The following is a 26,404-nucleotide window of genomic DNA, read 5'->3' as shown; positions in this document are numbered from 1 at the left end:
CACAAAATTCCGAATACGCCTAACCTATCTTTTTTTTCTGGGCTTAGTGGATACACGAGCTCACCTTTCGAGGATGACATACAAGGCTTGAGTCTACTAATCGCTAGAAACGTCTATAAGCAAGACCAAAGGAAGTGGCACATAAACGCTTTGCACAAGTGCAAGCAGTAGTTGCTAGTAGTTAGCTAGTGTTATGCACAAACACATACCGAATATGCCTTACCTACCGGCGTAGTGGATATACGAACTCACCTTTAGAGGATGACATACAAGCCTTGAGTCTGAAAATCCCAGAAACCGCTACAATCAAGACAAAAGGTAGTTGCGCATAAACTGTTTGCACAAGTGCAAGTAGTATTTGCAAGTCTAATGCAAGACGTATTCCGTATTTTGTGTTTGTGCATAAGACTAACAACTACTACTAGCCCTTGTGCAAACAGTTTGTCCAACTACATTTAGTCTTGCTTGTAGCGGTTTGTAGCGATTTTCAGACGCCTTAGCTATCTCCATTTCTGGGCTTAGTGGACATACGAGCTCACCTGCACATCATCAAGACACAAAATCGCTAGTAGCAACTACTAGTGAGTAGTTACTAGTCTTATGCACAAACACAAAATTCCGAATACGCCTAACCTATCTTTTTTTCTGGGCTTAGTGGATACACGAGCTCACCTTTCGAGGATGACATACAAGGCTTGAGTCTACTAATCGCTAGAAACGTCTATAAGCAAGACCAAAGGAAGTGGCACATAAACGCTTTGCACAAGTGCAAGTAGTAGTTGCTAGTAGTTAGCTAGTGTTATTCACAAACACATACCGAATATGCCTTACCTATCGCCGTTTCTTGCTTAGTGGATATACGAACTCACCTTTCGAGGATGACATACAAGCCTTGAGTCTGAAAATACTTGAAACCGCTACAACCAAGACCAAAGGTAGTTGCACATAAACTGTTTGCATAAGTGCAAGTAGTATTTGCTTGTCTAATGCAAGACGTATTCGGTATTTTGTGTTTGTGCATAAGACTAGCAACTACTACTTGCACTTGTGCAAACAATTTATGTCCAACTACATTTGGTCTTGCTTGTAGTGGTTTGTAGCAATTTTCAGACTCAAGGCTTGTATGTCATCCTTGAAAGGTGAGCTCGTATATCCACTAAGCCCAGAAAAGGCGATAGGTAAGGTGTATTCAGTATTTTGTGTTTGTGCATAAGACTAGCAACTACTACTTGCACTTGTGCAAACAATTTATGTCCAACTACATTTGGTCTTGCTTGTAGCAATTTTCAGACTCAAGGCTTGTATGTCCCGACTTTTCAGGGTCCTTACTTGACACGTTACTTGTTTCATAGATGTGTCTTAGCAATCCATTACGTTGTATGGTTATTTATTTATTGTTTATGGTTAATGACTTGGTTAGTGTTTGTTTATTTATTGGAAATTATAATTTCTTAAAGCTTTAGCACAAACTCTTACAACTTCATGTTCACTCGACGAAACATTTAGTGTTTCGCCAGCCACCTTTTCGTCGCCCCACTTATGTTTCGTCGCGGCCGAGCTGGGCTTTGGCCCAAGTGAGGCCCAACAGACCCGGCTATTTATCCTGTGCTCGTGTATTATTACGTAACATCATAACCAGGGAAACCCTAGACCATACTTTCCTCCCTTGCACTCGGTGGCGACTGTTCGAAGTGCTGCCATCCTCTTTGAAGTCTCATCTCAATATTGGCTAGTGTGAAATTAATCAATTGGATCTGATCGATATATGGTTCGATGTCTGTTTGTGTTGCCTGTGATTTATTTGGAATTAGAGATTCATTAGAAAGTAGGCTCTCATGCAATGCTAATTAAGGTTTGAGCAGTTTATTGTTCAAACATGTAGATTGGAACATGTGTGGTAACGATTTGATGTCTTGAGTCTGCCATGATCACTACTTGATTTATGATTTTGTGGCACGCGATTATGATCTTATACATCTATTAATTGTTTGAGACCATGATATTAAGCGATAATTGATTAGAGTTGTTATGATATAGGAATGATAACGATTAACTGTTGAATTGAATGTAAGAATGTTGAATGATGATGAGGAACTGCTATATTATGATTAGGGGTAATGATTTGGTTATGATTGAGACTCTGCGCATTACAGAAACAATGTAACAGTTATGTTAGTCGATGAAACTCTATAAGGATTCGTCACATGTTTGACGACGAAACAAGGGGGGATTCGTCCAACCTTCACATGACGAAACATGCAAGGTTTCGTCGAGGAACTTCACGTGAGTAGTAAGTATCGAGGTGTGATTATATTGTTCATGAAACCCTATAAATTGCATGTGTTTTAGTGAATGAATATGTTATGGTGTTTACGGTTGATAATGTTGACTATGATCAAGTGGCATGAGTATTAAGCTTGACTTTACATATTGCTTCGATGCACACGTTTGAACTGAGTTTTGGGTATGGATGTATGTTGTTGCCTTGTAATAATTGGAATTCACTGTTTGAAATACATACCCTCATGACATTGTATATATATATATATATATACATGAACCTCGTGAAAGTAAACTGATCACATATACATGCATATCATAGGCTTTGACTCAGATAGTGTGTTTGTGTGCGAGTAACAAATTATACGAACAAACCAAGGTGAGTTCACTGCTCTTTTCTAAGCATGCGTCCCGGTGGTTTGGGACATCTGGTAAACGTTCCGGGAAGGAATGCTGGGTAAAATGTTAAATGGGAATGTTGTTTATTACTCAGTTTCTATCATATAAGACCCCTTACGAGAGGTTTGGCACCCTCACACCGGGCCGGAATGGACGGGCGTGAACTAATTACCTTGACCACTTGACCAATGCTTTGATAGAGGCATTGGGGTTTGGGCAAACACATCTAGTAGCCACATACAGTAATCGAGTTAACAACATCATCAAAACAAATCATTGAACTGTTTTTAAACATACATCTGGTAACTAAACGCGTAAACAAAACTTTGAACTCACCAGCGTCGTCTAACACACTTGTCTGCATGCTTGCAGGTCGTTAGATTGCTTGACATGGACCTGCTATCTGGGAGTGCTGGAGTGGTCATGGATCGAGTCTCTTGGATACATTTGATACATTGGTTTTGAACACTTATCATGAAATAGTTGTTTAACAATTTACTATATGCTTCCGCTGAACATCTCTTTTGGTTCAAACTTATGATTTGGATTGTATTTGACAATTAATGAAACATTTCATTTAAATACTTTACGTGGTTCAATGTGATTGGTGGCTTGGATCCTGGTACGTCACCCGCCCCGCGGTGATTCCGCATGTGGTATTTTGGGGGTGTGACAGTTTGGTATCAGAGCCACTAGTTATAGTGAACTAGGTTTTAAAACGTTTTTGTAAAACCAGACTACAACCGAACACCTTTGAAAATCGATCATGACACTCATCCCCAGATTGCAAGGTTCCTCTTCTGTTTACTTTATGCATTAGTTGTTTAGTAGTCACACACTCACAGCTTGCATGAAAAAACATACTAGATACTATGGTGACTTGATGACTCTTGTGATACGTAATCCTGTGATACCTTCTGTTTTGTTATTTGAATGCGGGGGAAACTTCTAGCGCAAGTTAAGAGGCGCTGAGATAAGCATGCAAATTACCTTATTATTATGGGTGCACACATAATAATAACATGAGGTGCATGTAAGTCCCAGTGAGGCTTAACGAGTGTGAGAAGGGTTCTGCCCTATAGCGTGTGAATTTCGTAATTGTAGACTTTTAACGTGACACTTGACTTTTACCTCAACCCGACTCTTAAATTTGTTCCCTTTCCTTATATAGAATCATGAGTAGACGAGGTCACGGACGTGGTCACATCGCGATGACCCAAGCTGAGCTGACAAACTTAATCAACACATGTGTGGCTGAGGCTCTGGCAGCCTACCAAGCTGGTACGAAATATGCCAACACTCATTAATCTTGTGCCGCGTACACGACTCGTACCCCTGTAATGTGTTTTCTTTTGTCCATTAGGTCAGCAAGTGCAAAACCAAAACAATCCATCTGCTTGTACGTTCAAGATGTTTATGGATTGTAAGCCTAGACTAGAAACTACTACTTGCACCTGTGCAAACAGTTTATGTCCAACTACATTTGGTTTTGCTTGTAACGGTTTGTAGCGATTTTCAGACTCAAGGCTTGTATGTCATCTTCGAAAGGTGAGCTCGCATATCCACTAAGCCAAGAAAAGGCAATAGGTAAGGCTTGTATGTCATCCTTAAAAGGAGAGCTCGTGTACCCACTAAGCCCAGAAAAGGCGATAGGTAAGACGTATTCGGTATTTTGTGTATGTGCATAAGACTAGCGACTACTACTTGCACTTGTGCAGACGGTTTATGTGCAACACCTCTGGTCTTGCTTGTAGTAGTTTGTAGCGATTTTCAGACTTGAGGCTTGTATGTCATCCTTGAATGGTGAGCTCGTATATCAACCAAGCCCAGAAAAGGCGATAGGTGAGGCGCTTCTGGTATTTTATGTTTGTGCATAAGACTAGCAAGTTCAGGTAGTAGTTGCTAGTCTTATGCACAACCACAAAATACTAAATACACCTTACCTATCGCCTTTTCTGGGCTTAGTGGATATACGAGCTCACCTTTCAAGGATGTACAAGCCTTGAGTCTGAAAATCGCTACAAACCTTACAAGCAAGACCAAATGTAGTTGGACATAAACTGTTAGCACAAGTGCAAGTAGTAGTTTCTAGTCTTATGCACAAACACAAAATACTGAATACGCCTTGCATTAGACTAGCAAATACTACTTGCACTAGTGCGAACAGTTTATGTGCAACTACCTTTGGTGCAAACAGTTTATGTGCAACAACCTTTGGTCTTGGTTGTAGCGATTTCAAGGATTCTCAGACTCATCGCTTGTATGTCATCCTCGAAAGGTGAGTTCGTATATCCACTAAGCCCAGAAAAGGCGATAGGTAAGGCATATTCAGTATGTGTTTGTGCAAAACACTAGCTAACTACTAGCAACTACTACTTGCACTTGTGCAAACCATTTGTGTGCCACTACCTTTGGTCTTGCTTATAGACGTTTCTAGTGATTTGTAGACTCAAGGCTTGTATGTCATCCTCGAAAGGTGAGCTCGTGTTTCCACTAAGCCCAGAAAAGGCGATAGGTAAGACGTATTCAGTATTTTGTGTTTGTGCATAAGACTAGCGATTACTACTTGCACTTGTGCAAATGGTTTATGTGCAATACCTCTGGTCTTGCTTGTAGTGGGTTGTTGCGATTTTCAGACTTGAGGCTTGTATGTCATCCTTGAAAGGTGAGTAGTTGCTAGTCTTATGCACAAACACAAAATACTGAATACGCCTTACCTATCTCCTTTTCTGGGCTTAGTGGATATATGAGCTCACCTTTCGAGGATGACATACAAGCCTTGAGTCTGAAAATCGCTACAAACCGTTACAAGCAAGACCAAATGTACTTGGGCATAAACTTTTTGCATAAGTGCAAGTAGTAGTTGCTAGTCTTATGCGCAAACACAAAATACTGAATACGCCTTGCATCAGACTAGCAAATACTACTTGCACTTGTGCAAACAGATTATGTGCAACTACCTTTGGTCTTGGTTGTAGTGGTTTCTAGGATATTCAGACTCAAGGCTTGTATATCATCCTCGAAATGTGAGTTCATATATCCACTAAGCCGGTAGGTAAGGCATATTCGGTATGTGTTTGTGCATAACTACTACTTGCACTTGTGGAAACTGTTTATGTGTCACTACCTTTGGTCTTGCTTATAGTCGTTTCTAGCGATTTATAGAATCAAGGCTTGTATGTCATCCTTGAAAGGTGAGCTCATTTATCCACTAAGCCCAGAAAAGGCGATAGGTATGACGTATTCGGTATTTTGTGTTTGTGCATAAGACTAGCGACTACTACTTGCACTTGAGCAAACGGTTTATGTGCAATACCTCTTGTCTTGCTTGTAGTGGGTTGTAGCGATTTTCAGACTTGAGGCTTGTATGTCATCCTTGAAAGGTGAGTAGTTGCTAGTCTTATGCACAAACACAAAATACTGAATATGCCTTACCTATCTCCTTTTCTGGGCTTAGTGGATATACGAGCTCACCTTTCGAGGATGACATACAAGCCTTGAGTCTGAAAAGCGCTACAAACCGTTACAAGCAAGACCAAATGTAGTTGGGCATAAAGTGTTTGCACAAGTGCAAGTAGTAGTTGCTAGTCTTATGCACAAACACAAAATACCAAATACGCCTTGCTCCCCTTTCAAGGATGTCATACACGGCTTAGTGGATATACGAACTCACCTTTCGAGGATGACATACAAGCCTAGAGTCTGAAAATCCTAGAAACCGCTACAACCAAGACCAAAGGTAGTTGCACATAAACTGTTTGCACAAGTGTAAGTAGTATTTGCTAGTCTAATGCAAGGCGTATTTGGTATCTTGTGTTTGTGCATAAGACTAACAACTACGACTTGCACTTGTGCAAACATTTTATATCTAACTACATTTGGTCTTACTTGTAACGGTTTGTAGTGATTTTTAGACTCAAGGCTTGTATGTCATCCTCAAAAGGAGAGCTCGTGTATGCACTATGCCCAGAAAAGGCGATAGGTAAGACATATTCGGTATTTTGTGTTTGTGCATAAGACTAGCGACTACGACTTGCACTTGTGCAAACGGTGTATGTGCAATACCTCTGGTCTTGCTTGTAGTAGTTTGTAGCGATTTTCAGACTTGAGGCTTGTATGTCATCCTTGAATGGTGAGCTCGTATATCAAGCAAGCCCAGAAAAGGCGATAGGTGAGGCATATTTGGTGTTTTATGTTTGTGCATAAGACTAGCAAGTTCAGGTAGTAGTTGCTAGTCTTATGCATAACCACAAAATACTGAATACACCTTACCTATCGCCTTTTCTGGGCTTAGTGGATATACGAGCTCACCTTTCGAGGATGACATACAAGCCTTGAGTCTGAAAATCGCTACAAATCGTTACAAGCAAGACCAAATGTAGTTGGACATAAACTGTTTGCACAAGTGCAAGTAGTAGTTTCTAGATTTATGCACAAACACAAAATACCAAATACGCCTTGCATTAAACTAGCAAATACTACTTGCACTTGTGCGAACAGTTTACGTGCAACTACCTTTGGTGCAAACGGTTTATGTGCAACTACCGTTGGTCTTGGTTGTAGCGATTTCAAGGATTCTCAGACTCAAGGCATGTATGTCATCCACGAAAGGTGAGTTCGTATATCCACTAAGCCCAGAAAAGGCGATAGGTAAGACATATTCAGTATGTGTTTGTGCATAACACTAGTTAACTACTAGCAACTACTACTTGCACTTGTGTAAACCGTTTATGTGCCACTACCTTTGGTCTTGCTTATAGACGTTTCTAGTGATTTGTAGACTCAAGGCTTGTATGTCATCCTCGAAAGGTGAGCTCGTGTATCCATTAAGCCCAGAAAAGGCGATAGCTAAGACGTATTCGGTATTTTGTGATTGTGCATAAGACTAGCGACTACTACTCGCACTTGTGCAAATGGTTTATGTGCAATACCCTTGGTCTTGCTTGTAGCGGGTTGTAGCGATTTTCAGACTTGAGGCTTGTATGTCATCCTTGAAAGGTGAGTGGTTGCTAGTCTTATGCACAAACACAAAATTTTGAATACGCCTTACCTATCTCCTTTTCTGGGCTTAGTGGATATACAAGCTCACCTTTCGAGGATGACATACAAGCCTTGAGTCTGAAAATCGCCACAAACCGTTACAAGCAAGACCAAATGTAGTTGGGCATAACCTGTTTGCATAAGTGCAAATAGTAGTTGCTAATCTTATGCACAAACACAAAATACTGAATACGCATTGCGTCAGACTAGCAAATACTACTTGCACTTGTGCAAACAGTTTATGTGCAACCACCTATTATCTTGGTTGTAGTGGTTTCTAGGATATTTAGACGAGACTCAAGGCTTGTATATCATCCTCAAAAGGTGAGTTCGTATATCCACTAAGCCGGTAGGTAAGGCATATTCGGTTTGTGTTGGTGCATAACACTAGCTAACTACTAGCAACTACTACTTACACTTATGCAAACCGTTTATGTCCAACTACCTTTGGTCTTGCTCATAGAGGTTTCTAGTGATTTCCAGACTCAAGAATTGTATGTCATCCTCGAAAGGTGAGGTCGTATATCCACTAAGCCCAGAAAAGGAGATAGGTAAGGCGTATTCAGTATTTTGTGTTTGTGCATAAGACTAGCAACAACTCACCTTTCAAGGATGACATACAAGCCTCAAGTCTGAAAATCGCAGCAACCCACTACAAGCAAGATAAGAGGTATTGCACATAAACCATTTGCACAAGTGCAAGTAGTAGTCGCTAGTCTTATGCACAAACACAAAATACCGAATACGTCTTACATATCGCCTTTTCTGGGCATAGTGGATACACGAGCTCACCTTTCGAGGATGACATACAAGCCTTGAGTCTACAAATCGCTAGAAACGTCTATAAGCAAAGACCAAAGGTAGTTGCACATAAACGGTTTGCACAAGTGTAAGTAGTAGGTTCTAGTAGTTAGCTAGTGTTCTGCACAAACACATACCGAATATGCCTTACCTACCGGCTTAGTGGATATACAAACTCACCTTTCGAGGATGATATACAAGCCTTGAGTCTGAATATCCTAGAAACCGCTACAACCAAAACCAAAGGTAGTTACACATAAACTGTTTGCACAAGTGCAAGTAATATTTGCTAGTCTGATGCAAGGCGTATTCAGTATTTTGTGTTTGTGCATAAGACTAGCAACTACTACTTGCACTTGTGCAAACAGTTTATGCCCAACTACATTTGGTCTTGCTTTTAACGGTTTGTAGCGATTTTCAGACTCAAGGCTTGTATGTCATCCTCGAAAGGTGAGCTCGTATAGCCACTAAGCCCAGAAAAGGAGATAGGTAAGGCGTAGTCAGTATTTTGTGTTTGTGCATAAGACTAGCAACTACTCACCTTTCAAGGATGATATACAAGCCTCAAGTCTGAAAATCGCTACAACTCACTACAAGAGAGACCAGAGGTATTGCACATAAACCATTTGCACAAGTGCAAGTAGTAGTCGCTAGTCTTATGCACAAACACAAAATTCCGAATACGTCTTACCAATCGCGTTCTCTGGGCTTAGTGGATACACGAGCTCAACTTTTGAGGATGAAATACAAGCCACGAGTATGAAAATCGCTACAAACCACAACAAGCAAGACCAGAGGAATGACACATTAACCGTTTGCACAAGTGCAAGTAGTACCCGCTAGTCTTGTGCAGAAACACAAAATACCGAATACGTCTTACCTATCGTCTTTTCTTGGCTTTGTGGATACACGAGCTCACCTTTCGCGGCTGACATACAAGCCTTGAGTCTACAAATCGCTAGAAACGTATAGCAAGTCCAAAGGTAGTGGCACATAAACGGTTTGCACAAGTGCAAGTGGTAGTTGCTAGTAGTTAGCTAGTGTTACGCACAAACACATACCGAATATGCCTTACCTACCGGCTTAGTGGATATACGAACTCACCTTTAGAGACTAACATACAAGCCTTGAGTCTGAAAATCATAGAAACCGCTACAACCAACACCAAAGGTAGTTGCACATAAACTGTTTGCACAAGTGCAAGTAGTATTTGCTAGTCTAATGCAAGACGTATTCCGTATTTTGTGTTTGTGCATAAGACTAGCAACTACTACCAGCCCTTGTGCAAACAGTTTATGTCCAACTACATTTGATCTTGCTTGTAGCGGTTTGTAGCGGTTTGCAGCGATTTTCAGACACCTAACCTATCTCCATTTCTGGGCTTAGTGGATATACGAGCTCACCTGCACATCATCAAGACACAAAATCGCTTGTAGCAACTACTAGTGAGAAGTTGCTAGTCTTATGCACAAACACAAAATTCTGAATACACCTTACCTATCTTTTTTCTGGGCTTAGTGGATACACGAGCTCACCTTTCGAGGATGACATACAAGCCTTGAGTCTACTAATCACTAGAAACGTCTATAAGAAAGACCAAAGGAAGTGGCACATAAACGCTTTGCACAAGTGCAAGTAGTAGTTGCTAGTAGTTAGCTAGTGTTATGCACAAACACATACCGAATATGCCTTACCTATCGCCTTTTCTGGCCTTAGTGGATATATGAACTAACATTTCGAGGATGACATACAAGCCTTGAGTCTGAAAATCCTAAAAACCGCTACAACCAAGACCATAGGTAGTTGCACATAAACTGTTTGCATAAGTGCAACTAGTATTTGCTTGTCAAATGCAAGACGTATTCGTTATTTTGTGGTTGTGCATAAGACTAGCAACTACTACCTGAACTTGCTAGTCTTATGCCAGCACTAAGCCCAGAAAAGGCGATAGGTAAGGCGTATTCAGTATTTTGTGGTTGTGCATAAGACTAGCAACAACTACCTGAACTTGCTAGTCTTATGCACAAACATAAAATACCAAATACGCCTCACCTGTCTCCTTTTCTGGGCTTGGTTGATATACGAGCTCACCATTCAAGGATGGCATACAAGCCTTAAGTCTGAAAAACGCTACAAACTACAACAAGCAAAACCAAATGTAGTAGACGCCAGTCTTATGCACAAACACAAAATACCGAATACGTCTTACCTATCGCCTTTTCTGGGCTTAGTGGATACACGAGCTCTCCTTTTGAGGATGACATACAAGCCTTGAATCTGAAAATCACTACAAACTGTTACAAGTAAGACCAAATGTAGTTGGATATAAAATGTTTGCACAAGCGCAAGTCGTAGTTGTTAGCTTTATGCACAAACACAAAATACCAAATACGCCTTGCATCAGACGAGCAAATACTACTTGCACTTGTGCAAACAGTTTATGTGCAACTACCTTTGGTCTTGGTTGTAGCGGTTTCTAGGATTTTCAGACTCTAGGCTTGTATGTAATCCTCGATAGGTGAGTTCGTATATCCACTAAGCCGTGTATGACATCCTTGAAACGGGAGCAAGGCGTATTTGGTGTTTTGTGTTTGTGCATAAGACTAGCAACTACTACTCACACTTGTGCAAACAGTTTATGCCCAACTACATTTGGTCTTGCTTGTAACGGTTTGTAGCGATTTTCAGATACAAGGCTTGTATGTCATCCTCGAAAGGTGAGCTCGTATATCCACTAAGCCCAGAAAAGGAGATAGGTAAGGCGTATTCAGTATTTTGTGTTTGTGCATAAGACTAGCAACTACTCACCTTTCAAGGATGACATACAAGCCTCAAGTCTGAAAATCGCTACAACCCACTACAAGCAAGACCAGAGGTATTGCACATAAACCGTTCGCACAAGTGCAAGTAGTAGTCGCTAGTCTTATGCACAAACACAAAATACCGAATACGTCTTACCTATTGCCTTTTCTGGCTTAGTGGATACACGAGCTCACCTTTCGAGGATGACACACAAGCCTTGAGTCTACAAATCACTAGAAACGTCTATAAGCATGACCAAAGGTAGTGGCACATAAACGGTTTGCACAATTGCAAGTAGTAGTTGCGAGTACTTATCTATCGCCTTTTCTGGGCTTAGTGGATATACGAACTCACCTTTCGAGGATGACATACAAGACTTGAGTCTGAGAATCCTTGAAATCGCTACAACCAAGACCAAAGGTAGTTGCTCATAAACTGTTTGTACCAAAGGTAGTTGCACATAAACTGCTCGCACAGGTGCAAGTAGTATTTGCTAGTCTAATGCAAGGCGTATTCGGTATTTTGTGTTTGTGTATAAGACTAGAAACTACTACTTGCACTTGTGCAAACAGTTTATGTCCAACTACATTTGGTCTTGCTTGTATAGGTTTGTAGCGATTTTCAGACTCAAGGCTTGTATGTCATCCTCGAAAGGTGAGCTCGTATATCCACTAAGCCTAGAAGGGCGATAGGTAAGATATATTCAGTATTTTGTGGTTGTGCATAAGACAAGCAACTACTACCTGAACTTGCTAGTCTTATGCACAAACATAAAATACCAAATGCGCCTCACCTATCGCCTTTTCTAGGCTTGGTTGATATACGAGCTCACCATTCAAGGATGACATACAAGCCTCAAGTCTGAAAATCGCTACAAACTACTACAAGCAAAACCAGAGGTATTGCATATAAACCGTTTGCACAAGTGCAAGTAGTAGTCGCGAGTCTTATGCACAAACACAAAATACCGAATACGTCTTACCTATCGCCTTTTCTGGGCTTAGTGGATACACGAGCTCTCCTTTCGAGGATAACATACAGGCCTTGAGTCTGAAAATAACTACAAACCGTTACAAGTAAGAACAAATGTAGTTGGATATAAAATGTTTGCACAAGTGCAAGTCGTAGTTGTTAGTCTTATGCACAAACACAAAATACCAAATACGCCTTGCATTAGACTAGCAAATACTACTTGCACTTGTGCAAACAGTTTATGTGCAACTACCTTTGGTCTTGGTTGTAGTGGTTTCTAGGATATTCAGACTCTAGGCTTGTATGTCATCCTCGAAAGGTGAGTTTGTATATCCACTAAGCCGTGTATGACATCCTTGAAAGGGGAGCAAGGCGTATTTGGTATTTTGTGTTTATGCATAAGACTAGCAACTACTACTTGCACTTGTGCAAACAGTTTATGCTGAACTACATTTGGTCTTGCTTGTAATGGTTTGTAGCGATTTTCAGACTCAAGGCTTGTATGTCATCCTCGAAAGGTGAGCTCGTATGTCCGCTAAGCCCAGAAAAGGAGATAGGTAAGGCGTATTCAGTATTTTGTGTTTGTGCATAAGACTAGCAACTACTCAACTTTCAAGGATGACATACAAGCCTCAAGTCTGAAAATCGCTACAACCCACTACAAGCAAGACCAGAGGTATTGCACATAAACCGTTTTCACAAGTGCAAGTAGTAGTCGCTAGTCTTATGCACAAACACAAAATACCGAATACGTCTTACCTATCGCCTTTTCTGGGCTTAGTGGATAGACGAGCTCACTTTTCGAGGATGACATACAAGCCTTGAGTCTACAAATCATTAGAAACGTCTATAAGCAAGACCAAAGGTAGTGGCACATAAACAGTTTCCACAAGTGCAAGTAGTAGTTAGCTGGTGTTATGCACAAACACATACCGAATATACCTTACCTATCGCCTTTTCTGGGCTTAGTGGATATACTAACTCACCTTTCGTGGATGACATACAAGCCATGAGTCTGAAAATCCTAGAAACCGCTACAACCAAGACCAAAGGTAGTTGCACATAAAATGTTTGCACAAGTGCAAGTAGTATTTGCTAGTACAAGCCTTGATATACGAGCTCACCATTCAAGGATGACATACAAGCCTCAAGTTTGAAAATCGCTACAAACTACTACAAGCAAGACCAGAGGTATTGCACATAAACCGTTAGCACAAGTGCAAGTAGTAGTCGCTAGTCTTATGCACAAACACAAAATACCGAGTACGTCTTACCTATCGCCTTATCTGGGCTTAGTGGATACACGAGCTCTCCTTTCGAGGATGACATACAAGCCTTGAGTCTACAAATAGCTAGAAATGTTTATAAGCAAGACCAAAGGTAGTGGCACATAAACCGTTTGCACAAGTGCAAGTAGTAGTTACTAGTAGTTAGCTAGTGTTATGCACAAACAAATACGAATGTGCCTTACCTATTGCCTTTTCTGGGGTTAGTGGATATACGAACTCACCTTTCGAGGATGACATACAAGCCTTGTGTCTGAAAATCGCTACAAACCGCTACAAGCAAGACCAAATGTAGTTGGACATAAACTGTTTGCACAAGGGCAAGTAGTAGTTGCTAGTCTTATGCACAAACACAAAATACCGAATACGTCTTGCATTAGACTAGCAAATACTACTTGAACTTATGCAAACAGTTTATGTGCAACTACATTTGGTCTTGCTTGTAGCGGTTTGTAGCGATTTTCAGACTCAAGGCTTATATGTCATCCTCGAAAGGTGAATTTGTATATCCACTAACCCCAGAAAAGGCGATAGGTAAGGCATATTCGTATTTGTTTGTGCATAACACTAGCTAACTACTAGCAACTACTACTTGCACTTGTGTAAACGGTTTATGTGCCACTACCTTTGGTCTTGCTTATAGACATTTCAAGCTATTTGTAGACTCAAGGCTTGTATGTCATCCTCGAAAGGAGAGCTCGTGTATCCAGTAAGCCCAGAAAAGGTGATAGGTAAGACGTATTCGGTATTTTGTGTTTGTGCATAAGACTAGCGACTGCTACTTGCACTTGTGCAAACGATTTATGTGAAATACCTCTGGTCTTGCTTGTGGTAGTTTGTAGCGATTTTTTCAGACTTGAAGCTTGTATGTCATCCTTGAATGGTGAGCTCGTATATCAACCAAGCCCAAATGAGGCGATAGGTGAGGTGTATTTGGTATTTTATGTTTGTGCATATGACTAGCAAGTTCATACTACTTGCACTTGTGCAAACGGTTTATGTGCAATACCTTTGGTCTTGCTTGTAGTAGTTGCTAGTCTTTGACACAAACACAAAATACCGAATACATCTTACCTATCGCCTATTCTGGGCTTAGTGGATACACGAGCTCTCCTTTCGAGGATGACATACAAGCCTTGAGTCTACAAATCGCTAGAAATGTCTATAAGCAAGACCAAAGGTAGTGGCACATAAACCGATTGCACAAGTGCAAGTAGTAGTTGCTAGTAGTTAGCTAGTGTTATGCACAAACACATACGAATATGCTTTACCTATTGTGACAACCCTCACCAAATCAGGTATCCGTACGAATTAATTAATATTTAATTAATGCTTAATTACTGTGCTTGCTTACAATTGTGGTTAAACTGCTACTTGAATTATGATACATACATATACATGCATCATACTTTATTAACTGTCACTCCATTATTTACATACAAACTATAGTGACAAACTTGATGCACAATAGCACAGTAGCACAATGAACGGATAACCCAGTAAATGTGCTGACATAGCCAGCACCAGACAGACACTGTCTCTAAGGCCAGTATGAGCCGTGAATAATTTACTACACTAGTAGGGAGTGTAGGGAGGTGAGGGTTGTAGAACTGCGTCACTAGGTGATAGTTATAGTGACCGGATGTGCCTAAAACATGTTCTAATTGCAAAATTCTACACTATAATACAAAATTCAGCATTTAATATGACTAGTAAAGTGCAAAAACATGGGAAAATAATACTAGGCACTTTCCAAAGTGTCGGGAATTCATTGTGTCACTAAAAATAATATTAAAGACACTTTAAATGCTTATTAAGCACTTTAACGGATCAGTATTCAACCGAACAACCGGACTTTACCCGGAACATAAAAATATTGACAATGACATTGTTTTTCTTTTTTTGAGCTAGTTAGGGTCCCCGAACACCCTAACACCCATTACAAAACACTACACACTAGTAAATTATTTAAGTTCCTAACTATCGTAACTAAACACTAACTATTTGGTTGAAAACAAACTAAATACCCCCCCCCCCTTGACCGAATCGGTCCCCCAAGGGGACACACCCTTATACATTTGATTATTTTATTAGCTTATGCCTCATATCAAGGTTACATATTACATTATGGATAAAGAGGGTGGATGGTTTATAAGTAGGACCTTAAGATCAAGACTTTCATTCTCATAACCACTTAACCAACTTACTTTCATCTTTCCCTCTCCTTTACAATCGGCCGAGATCACAACAACACCCACCATCACCTTCCAATTTTGATCTTGCTAAACCACATACAATCTAAGGTGCAAGAGATCATACGAGGAGACCCGGTGCTTACGGAATCACAAGGACCTCTCTACCTCGCTTTTATCCACCTAGTTTTTGCTTTGATTCTTCCCTAGCCTTGAGCTAGTTGTAAGTGCTTCTAAACACTCTCTTGTTCATATTTAAAGTGGTTAATAAGAGATTTAACAGATAAAGATCATGAACACTAAAGATCAAATCTAAAAGTCTTGTAAGAATGATGAACAAGATGGTTAAAGAGAAAATAATGGTGTAAAACTTATGAATCTTGTTTAGTTATGGTTATTTTATGTTGTTGGTTGCTAGTAGTGGAACGGATCGTCATCTAACCACGCTAGATCATGTTCATAGAACATGAACTAGCAATATGCTAAGTAGGAAAGATACAAGATGACGAACCCTTTCATACATAAACATGAACTTGTGTAAAAATAGTTTTTCTTGTAAAATAGAATTCTAAACTAGTAGATCTAAAGATCTACAAGTGGTATTTCCAAAGAACCAAGTGTAAGATGCAAATCATGTTTAAAAGCCGGATCTTTCTTGAAACAAAAGCATTTTTCTGAACAAACAAGTGTGTAGACACCTGTGTAACGAAAGGATTTAACAAAGAAATATTTTCGTATTTTTGACTAAGAAGTTGTAAAGTTACATCTTCTTTAAAAATAAAGTTTTCAAGAAACCGATTTTATTTTTAAAGATAGAAAGATCTACTAAAAATGATGGAAGGTTACTACGTATTTTCACATAACTTACAAGTTCATGTGTTTGTGATTTATACTTGTTTTGACTAGTTTAATGTTTGAATATTGTTTGTTGATGATGGGAAAATTGTTGATTGAATTTTGAAAAGAAAATGATACGCTAGTAAGCGTGGCCACCTCCAGTTACAGAGGAAACTCCGGCGTAATTTTTCCAGAAATATAACACTTGGAAATATTTTTGTAACAAGTGTTGTGAATATATTTTTAACTTGTTTTCCCAAATAAAATCCGCCAAGATTTTTATTACAAAACTTCCAAGTGTCGGAGGTGGAAATTTCATAAATGAAACTTGTTAGATATATGTTTAGAATATATATTTTTCATAGTAACACTTGTGAGAATTTTATGATTATTTTGTGAACTACATAAATATTATTTTTAGGGTAAAAATAATATTACTGGAATACACTGAACAGTAACGACTCCAAAATAATACTAACGCCCTCACAATAAAAATTTAAGTTACACCGGTATTATTATTACCACCCGAACTTCAAATGTAACTTACGTATTTTTCGGAAAAATACTCTTAAATGCGTATTTCGATAAAAGTATTATTTTGGAAACTGTATGGAATAAAATATAATATTTTTGGGAAAAATATGTATATTTTGGAAGTGAAATATTTTAGACAAATGAATTAAAATATATTTTATTAAGTGAGACTTAATAATATATTTTGAAATTATATAAACGCACATGTGTTAAAACCCCCATCCTTGGAAAGGAATAAAATTTATAAATAATTACGGTCGTCCGTCTAATAGAAGTTAGTACGTGTAGGTCGCCACTCAGCAGGTTGACTGGGAGATTACTATTTCGAGACGCACTTCAGTGAGTTCATGTCCCCCTTTTCTCTTAACTGTTTTCAGTTTTATACTTCGGGGGTGAAATACATGTTACTATGATTACGAATACTTTTTACATGGTATGGTTAGCGTAAGGAGGGTTACTACTTAGATCATGTGACTGGGTAGGCGGGAACTGGAGGCCATTAATCCTCATTGTAGGACCGAGGGTCTTTAGCGATAGATCTATCTGGGTGTAGCGAGCCCAGCCCCAGGCCCAACAGTACGGACCTCCGGTGACTTGATACCCGACGCAAAAATCTGCTAGGTTTGAGTCTTCCTACTGCACTTCACACATATCAATGGCCTTGCAAACCATTGGTGATCTCTTTATTTCCTTATTTGCTACATACCAGGGATTTTCATATTACAAAGGTTTTACATACTCACTTACACATGAACTCGCTCTACATTTTTGTTGATTTTTCCAACTTACATGTATTTCAGGGAATTAAGGATTGGCACGGTATGCTACGTTTTCACGCTGCGTAAGAGTTCTAGGGTCATCCAAGTTTAGGGGTTGTGGCTTTTACCTAGACGAGTCACAGTTCTTAAACTACGTCTGTTTTCATGTTTGTGGTTATGTCTTCTGAACAATGTTTTTATATTGTTATGTTGTAATTCCGTTGCATATGTCGACATTTTAAAACTATGTTGTGGTACTTTTATTTTAATCGTCCAAGACCTAGTCCCTCACGAAATTGCTCTTTCAAACACTGTTTTGGCTGATTAACCTAAACCCTAATGTCTAACCTTGTTTATATAACACAAGGTTTACAAGTGGGCTAGGTTAAAGACTCCTGGGCTGCGAATTGGACAGGCCCAATTCGCCCCCATCACCCAATTCCTTGGGTTTAGTTAGCCCAAACAATACAACTAACTATTACAAAGCTAAACTCGCTAACTGTTTATCGTTTAACTAATTACAAGATATCCAAAGACCAAATCTAAGCTGTTGTCACAAACATGCACCAACAAACTCCCCCTTGACAATAGCTTCATAAAAACTTTGTCTTGAGTCAAAACTTTGTCTTCAGTCTTCTTGCAATCTTCAAGTAATCTTGCACTGTCTTTGGTCTTTGGATAGCTTCAGCTTCAACGGCTTCTGTCAGCAACAGACTCCCCCTAAGCTGATGCATCCAATCACCAAATCTTCAACACGTTAGCGTTTGAGTAAACTCCAGTTCAGCATTTGCACAGCAATCTTCAACTCTTCAATCTTGTCTGCAATATAGAAAGGAGGTTCTACCATGCAGCCAATCAATCTCTCATCTTCACACTTCACAGCAACTTCTCAGCAACAAACCGCTTCAATCTGAACACTATAAAACAAACATCTCGAGAAACCATAAGAATCTTTCAACAAAAGTTTAATAAATTATTATTTTTCAAGAGATTAGTTAAACTGTGTAACAGATTAAGCTTTTTCAAAGTCATCATCACGCAAAACTGCCTGCCTGATTGAAAATTTTGAACTCACTTTCTAACACAGTCTCCCCCTATCGGTAACAATTCCTCCATGAATAGCAGTTTTTCGTACGTTAAGAATTTTAAACAGAAAAAGACACTATTTTTGGATTTTTATATTTTTCTGAAAGCAAGTAAATAACAAAAAAACAATAAACACTCTATTTTTGTGAGAATCACTGGTAAGAAGATCATATCAGCACAAGCAAACTGTTTCACACAATCATATAATTCTTTATTCAATTTTTCATGAAAAGTAGTTCAAGACGATTACCAGTATGTTTGTCCTCTTAAACAAAATGCATGAACATTTCAAGTACCATTACCATATGATACGTTAAAGTAATTTTATTTTCTGAATTACGAGCGTGTCCCACTTCAGGATATACCCCCACGATCAAGGTATGCACAAAGATTCATCGTAGTAGGTGAGTATACTGATGGCATCCTTTAAGATATCCTGACTGTGTCTAGTTCTGCATATAATCTGTTTTATCATGTTGTAATTGCTTAACTATGAACACCCAAATAAATACTAATCAAATCCTGGAAATATAAACAGCACACTCTATCATGCAAGTATCTTCCCTACCACATATTTCACAAGTCCAATCCAGAGTTCTGAAATCTTAACTGGGATTAGGTTGAGAAGAGAAAAGAATAGATCTTAGTAGAGATGGTATAATATACAAATCAAATGAGATTTTCTCAGTTTGATATAGGTTTATTGGGTTTCTTTTGGGCACTAGAGGGCCTCTTTCGGGTGTATTAGATCTATAGCGCGACAACGTACAGCTAGGTCAGCATGTATCTGGATGCAGCAGAAGCTGTCGTTGCCTAGCACCTCCAGGTCAGCATATATCTGGATGCAGCAGAGGAGGTACACGACTTTTTTCAGAGAAGATTTCAGAATCAGATCAAAATTGTGTGTATCGGGAAATATACAGACATTCAAATAGAAATGAGCTAATTCCAAGTGACTATCTTTCCTGGGGTCATGTACAATTTTAGTTCTAACAGACATACAGCCAAGATATCCCTAGATAAAACAACAGTATAAAGACCCAAAACTTCAGAGTTTGGCAATCTATCAACGCAAGAATTAAGGTCATTAACCCATACACCACTGATGTGTTCCCCACTCATATTCAGTTCATTTATGTTTATATCACATTGGTAAGTTGATTATTTCATGCTTTTGCCTACTGGTACATCATATAATGAAGCTGCTATCACACCTTAAGCAATTTAAGTTCAGTTTCAGTGTGACAGTCTAACTTGCTGATGTACTATCATTTCTTCTTTTCCACACAGTGAAATCTCATTTTTGATTTTCTATTTTTTTTATGTTTTTGATTTTTCAATTTTTTTATGTTTTTGATTTTTATGAAAAGCAGTAAACTATTTACAAAAATTCTTATGAAAAACCAGTTATTCAGGATTCCTCATCCCGTTGAGTTCGACTAAATGTTCAAAGCGAGCCCTGTCAAATGCTTTAGTATAAAGATCTGCCAGGTTATCTTCTATGTTGACTAAGCACTTTGAACTTCAATTTAAATCATTTAAAAAATATATATCAACAATCTCACACCCCCCACCATGTGCCTAGAGCAGCCACTATCAACATAAGTTGATAATCCTCCTTAGCAGCTCCTGCACACACTAACTTAGAAATTAGTTAGATTGGGGGACCCAAGCCTTAATGGTCTTGGGTCGTCCAAATTCACCAACAACTGGAACATCCATCCAATATCCATTACTCCTAACTGGAGTCTTGGATCTCAGACCTGTTGGAATTTGATTTTGATTTCCACTAGGCCTTTGGTCCTGAGGGTTCCTATATACATTTGGACAATTTGACCTTTGGAAATTTTGATTTTGAAACCTACTTCTACCATTATCATACCATGAATTCTTGAAAAATTTTGGATGTTGTTGAACATTTGAGTTACAAAAACTCCTATGTTCATTTCTTCTTTGAAAATTTTGATTACAAGAAGTCTGGTATCGATTTTGATATCCGAAATTTTTATCTTGACTTTGAAATCGATTTGATTTACCATTATAATGACTAAATTGTGGAGAAATACTTCTTGGTCTATCAAATCTTTTCGAAGTTGAAGGTTTAGATTGAAATTCAGGTTTCTTTGTCTGACAACTTGATTTTACATTATTGCTTGACCCAACCTGATTCCCTTCTTTCACCACATCAACTTTTTGCTTACCTTTCTTCAAAGGACAACAACTCGCCACGTGCCCTTTGTTGTGACATTTAAAACAGGATCTTTTCTTGTAATTTTTCTTTTTGTTTGATCCCTTTTTAAATGTGTTGGCCTTTTTGTCTTTAGGATCCTCATCCACTTTATGAGGTGTACTGTTAGACCCAACAGATTCTTTCAAAGAAACTGGACTACTTGGCAAGTCCACAGCTATCGGATCCACTACATGTGCAGTGGTTACAAAATCAGTTAGCTCATCTTCAGTTGGCAAAAATGAGTAGTCTTCATTTTCAGAAGGTGAAGCTTTAGTAAACCCCACCCCTGTTTTATCATTACTCCTTTTTAAACCTTTTTGAATTTGAGTTCTGACTAACGAAGAATTCCCAAAATTATGTAACTTCCCCTGAAGTTCTACAATTTTGGCTTGTGCATCAGCCAATTCTGTGCACTTTTCTGAAAGCTCGTTAGTCTTTTCTTTCACAGTTTCACGAGCCAAATCAATGACCTGTAACAGTTCATTGACTTTCCTTGTTAAACTGCTAATTTCCTGTTCATTTGATTTGAGTTTTTCTAAACAGTTTGACTCTCTTTTAATCAAAAGAACATTTAACTCTTTTCGGTTTTCCAAATCAGCTAACAGAATGTTGTTTTGCTCCGATAGTCTGTCAACTTCACTCTGTAGTTCAGTGCAATTATGACACGTATGACTTACAGGTTCTGGTGTTACCTTCACCTCTGTTGTAAGTTCATTCACACCATTCATGCACTTTGAAACTTCTGCAGCCTTCTTCTCAACCTTCTGTTCAAGAGCTTTCTTCTTCTCTTCTTTCACAGCAACTGCTTCTTCATCAAATGCACGATCTCCTACACTCTGTCTTGATGAATTCTGATAGCGTTTTCGTAAAGCTTCCCACAGATCATAAGAATTCCCATAGTGCTTGATGGTATGTTTAATTCCCTCAGGCAGGGACATCTTTATCACTGCTAAAGCTTTCTTCTCAGCATCAACCATCAGTTTCTCAGATTCATCCATCTTGTCATAAGAAATCACTTTTGTCCTTCCTTCAACACGACGTGTAGGAGCCATGTATCCATCTATAATACAATACCACATTCTGGTATCTTCGCTCTTCACAACCAATTCAAACTCCTCCTTCCAGACAGTATATTCGTTAACATTTTTAAGCTTTGGCCACTTCTCGACATTGTCCACTTTAATCATCTTTAAACACGTTTAACCGTAACCGTACTGATAAAACCGTACAAAAGTCGTCCGAAAACAGTGGTTACCAAATTATACCGTTAGAATCGTCTCGAAAAGACGAATCCAATGATATATAATGTCAAAAACCAATTTCGGGATTTTCCAGAGTCTTTTTTTGTCCTAAAAATCACACGAGTTCAACGGTCCAAACGGTTCTGTCTAACGAGTTACGGATCAATTTCTATTTGCAAAACACCGAAAAAATTCCGACGCTTGCCAATGAAAATTCCACCTTTTTAATGTTGCTGATAAATTCGCTGAAAACCCAGTTAATTTCGCTGGTTATGTCTTAATTTCGCTGGGCCAGTATTTAAATTTGCTGGACTAGTCTTTGTTCAATTTCGCTGATATTGTTAAATTTGCTGACAAGTTCGCGATTATGACGACTTGTAAAGTCGCCGAAACCGTGCTAATTTCGTTGTGGAAAATTTACACGGTTACCAAAGTCGCCTTTGGATTTAATTTCGCCGATGATCGAGATATGAAGTCCCAAATTCGCTGGTATATTAATTTCGCTGGTCAGTCAGCAAAATTAATCAAATTCGCCAAATCAGTTATGGAAATCCAATCTTTTCGAAATTTTAAAGATCTTATCTCCTCTCCAACGCAAATCTGCAAAATCAAAACAGCCAAATATCAGTGATTTTCGAAAATTTTAACAGGAAACAGAACGAAGAACGCGAAGAACACGAAGAACAGTCTTCGAATCTTCAAGTGTTTCCAGCCAAAATCCTTCAAACAATCAACCAAAAACGGTCCTGCAAACCCTAAAACCTGCAAAACAGCAATCAAACAGACCAGAATATCAAAACAACCAACAAAAATCAAAAATCAGAATCAAACCACACCAAAATTTCGAAAATTTTAAAACCCTAATTGTCAGGTTTCACCAATTTCGAAATTTTTTCTGCAAATCACAATTCTGAACCGAGCAATCAAGAGCCTAATGCTCTGATACCAATTGTAGTTCCCCTTGATGTATTGTGGATCGTCACAGAATCGTCTATCTAACCTAGAGTGCGGAATCCTCTAGATCAGATTGTAGCAGAAAACGTGTAGAACACAGAAACAGCAATTCCAATCAAACCGGGTTTTATTGATTATCTATCAAGATTGATTACAATCAATCAAACCCTAAACACAAACCCTAAATTTCGTCCAAGACCTAGTCCCTCACGAAATTGCTCTTTCAAACACTGTTTTGGCTGATTAACCTAAACCCTAATGTCTAACCTTGTTTATATAACACAAGGTTTACAAGTGGGCTAGGTTAAAGACTCCTGGGCTGCGAATTGGACAGGCCCAATTCGCCCCCATCACCCAATTCCTTGGGTTTAGTTAGCCCAAACAATACAACTAACTATTACAAAGCTAAACTCGCTAACTGTTTATCGTTTAACTAATTACAAGATATCCAAAGACCAAATCTAAGCTGTTGTCACAAACATGCACCAACAAAACATGAACCAATGGATGATCTGCATGGTTTTACTTTCATATAGCTTTGTTGTGATTAAGCTATGGTATTAAGAAGTCACACCAAATAAACCCACGCTTCCGCAAAGCCAGGGTGTGACACCTATCGCCTTTTCTGGGGTTAGTGGATATACAAACTCACCTTTCGAGGATGACATACAAACCTTGAGTCTGAAAATCCTAGAAACCGCTACAACCAAGACCAAAGGTAGTTGCACATAAACTGTTTGTACAAGTGCAAGTAGTATTTGCTAGTCTAATGCAAGACGTATTCGGTATTTTGTGCAAACCGTTTAGATGAATTATGAAAGGAAAAGAATGAACTGATAACACTTGTGAACTATTATTTTGGAAGAAAGAAGGAAAATATATTCAGTCAAGAATGTTAAAAAGTTTGTTGTTTGACAAATGTTAATGAAGTTTAATCTTTTGATAAAATTTAGTTAAAGATTCATATTCCGCTGCTAAGTTTCAATTTTAAATGTGTTATGAAAATATGGGTGTTACACCTCAAGTCTGAAAATCGCTACAAACCACTACAAGCAAGAACAGAGGTATTGCACATAAACCGTTTGCACAAGTGCAAGTAGTAGTCACTACTGTTATGCACAAACACAAAATACCTATCTCCTTTTCTGAGCTTAGTGGATATACGAGCTAACCTTTCGAGGATGACAGACAAGCCTTGAGTCTGAAAATCGCTACAAACCGTTACAAGCAAGACCACATGTAGTTGGGCATAAACTATTTGCACAAGTGCAAGTAGTAGTTGCTAGTCTTATGCACAAACACAAAATACCGAATACACCTTGCAAATACTACTTCCACTTGTGCAAACAGTTTATGTGCAACTACCTTTGGTCTTGGTTGTAGCGGTTTCTAGGATTTTTAGACTCAAGGCTTGTATGTCATCCTCGAAAGGTGAGTTCGTATATCCACTAAGCCGGTAGGTAAGGCATATTCAGTATGTGTTTGTGGATAACACTAGCTAACTACTAGCAACTACTACCTGCACTTGTGCAAACCATTTATGTGTAATTACCTTTGGTCTCGCTTATAGAGGTTTCTAGCGATTTGACTCAAGGCTTGTATGTCATCCTCGAAAGGTGAGCTCGTGTATCCACTAAGCCAAGAAAAGGCGATAGGTAAGACGTATTCGGTATTTTGTGTTTGTGCATAAGACTAGCGACTACTACTTGCACTTGTGGAAACGGTTTATGTGCAATACCTCTGACCTTGCTTGTAGTGGTTTGTAGAGATTTTCAGACTTGAGGCTTGTATGTCATCCTTGAAAGGTGAGCTCGTATATCCACCAAGCCCAGAAAAGGCGATAGGTAAGGCGTATTTGGTATTTTGTGTTTATGCAAAAGACTAGCAAGTGCAGGTAGTAGTTGCTAGTCATATACAATAACACAAAATACTGAATACGCCTTACCTATCGCCTTTTCTGGGCTTAGTGGATATACGAGCTCACCTTTCAAGGATGACATACAAGCCTTGAGTCTGAAAATCGCTACAAACCTCTACAAGCAAGACCAAATGTAGTTGGACATAAACTGTTTGCACAAGTGCAAGTAGTAGTTGCTAGTCTTATGCACAAACACAAAATACTGAATACGCCTTACCTGTCGCCTTTTCTAGGCTTAGTGGATATACGAGCTCACCTTTCAAGGATGAAATACAAGCCTTGAGTCTGAAAATCGCTACAAACCACTACAAGCAAGACCAAATGTAGTTGGACATAAACTGTTTGCACAAGTGCAAGTAGTAGTTGCTAGTCTTATGCACAAACACAAAATACTGAATACGTCTCGCATTTGACAAGCAAATACTACTTGCACTTATGCACACAGTTTATGTGCAACTACCTTTGGTCTTGGTTGTAGCGGTTTCTAGGATTTTCAGACTCAAAGCTTGTATGTCATCCTCGAAAGGTTAGTTCGTATATCCCCTAAGCCCAGAAAAGGCGATAGGTAAGGCATATTCGGTATGTGTTTGTGCATAACACTAGCTAAGATGAAGGAGCTTGAAGGGGTATGTAATCCGATAATCGCAAGAATGTATCAGGGTGGCGCTGGGGGGCCGGATATGGGTGGTGGTATGGATGAGGATGGTCCTTCTTCAACTGGTGGTGGTAGCGGTGGTGCTGGACCGAATATTGAAGAGGTGGATTAAGGCGGTGTAAGGGTGTTAGTTTGTGGTTCCATGAATGTGGTGTTTTACAGGTTTTTTGAATTTTGATGGTCTGTAGTTTATGGTGGTGGGAGAAGACCAAATGTGGGTTTGCTTCGGCAAAGGTCTTTGTACTCCGCGAGTATGGGATCGTGAGAGCCGCTCAAGTATAGTTGCAGTGAAGCCCTCCGTGTTATGTTAAAAAATATACGGTCCAAGCAGCGCCGTAAAAAGGAAGTTTTGTGAAAGCTGCTACAACTATTCAGGTCCCCGTATTCCTGAAACAAGGTGAATCATCGGCACCTAATCC

This window comes from Helianthus annuus, chromosome 9, assembly GCF_002127325.2.
Source record: "Helianthus annuus cultivar XRQ/B chromosome 9, HanXRQr2.0-SUNRISE, whole genome shotgun sequence".
Classification (NCBI taxonomy): Eukaryota; Viridiplantae; Streptophyta; class Magnoliopsida; order Asterales; family Asteraceae; genus Helianthus; species Helianthus annuus.
This window is presented reverse-complemented; position numbering follows the sequence as displayed.